Here is a 1,255-nt window from a genome sequence, read left to right on the forward strand (position 1 = left end):
TCTTATGCAATATTTGTCATTTTGTGATTGAAGTTTTGATAGTGTAGAGGTTATTAATCAGGCTACGAACTGCAAGGTCAGCAGTTCGAAACTACCAGCTGTTCCATGAGAGAAAGACACGGCTTTCTGCTCCCATAAAGATTTACAGCCTCGGAAACCCTGTACAGAGTTGCTATGAATTGGAACTGACTCCATGGCACATAACCACCACCACCAATTTCCCTCAGCATAATGTCCTCAAGTTTCATCCATGTTATGTGGTTGTCTTTGACAACTTCAATCTTTTCTCCATTTATCTTGATGTCATTTAGTAGCTCAGTGGTGAGGATTTTTGTTTTCTTTACAATAAAGTGTTATCCATACCAAACACTGTGGTCTTAGATCTTCATCACTAAGTGTTTTAATTCCTCTGCCTTTCAATAAGCAAGACTGTATTATTTACATATAGCAGGTTGTTTAATGAGTCTTAGTACCATTCTGATGCCACCACATTCTTCTTCATATAATTCAGCTTCTTGGACTATTTGCTCAGTATTAAGATTGAATAATTATGGTGAGAAAATATAACCCTGGCACATCCATTTCCTGATTTGAAACCATTCAACGTTCTCTTGTGCTTTAAGATCTGTCTATTCATCTATGTACACGTTCTTCAGGAACAAAATTAATAGTTCCAGAATACTCAATCTCTGCAAACTAGTCCATAGCTTGTTATGAGGCACACAATGGAAAGCATTTGCACAGTTAATTAAGCACAAGTAAACGTCTTCTTGATATTCTCTGCTTTCATCCAAGATCCATCTATGGACGTTGATGATATCCTTAGTTCCACGTCTTCATCTGAATCTGACTCGAATCTCTTGCAGTGCCCTGTAAATACACTGTTACGGTTGTTTTTGAATATTCTTTAGCACAATTTTATTTGTGTGTGTTATTAGTTATATTGCCATATGATTTATGCATTCCATTGGGTCACCTCTTTTTGTATTGAGTGCAAATATGGATCTATTCTATTCAGTTGACCAGGTAGATTTCTTCCAAATTTTTTGTCATAGATGAGTGAGTGCCTCCAGTGCTTGGCTTGTTTGTTGAAAGTTTTCAATTTGTATTCCATCAACTCCCAGAGCCTTGTTCTATGTCAGTGCCTATAATGCACCTTGGACTTCTTCCTTCAGTATTATTTATTGGCTTTTGATCATATACTACTTCCTGAAATGGCTTAACATCAGTCATTTATTTTTGGCACAGTGAGTCT

Source organism: Chrysochloris asiatica, unplaced genomic scaffold (assembly GCF_000296735.1).
Source record: "Chrysochloris asiatica unplaced genomic scaffold, ChrAsi1.0 scaffold00143, whole genome shotgun sequence".
NCBI classification, from domain to species: Eukaryota; Metazoa; Chordata; class Mammalia; order Afrosoricida; family Chrysochloridae; genus Chrysochloris; species Chrysochloris asiatica.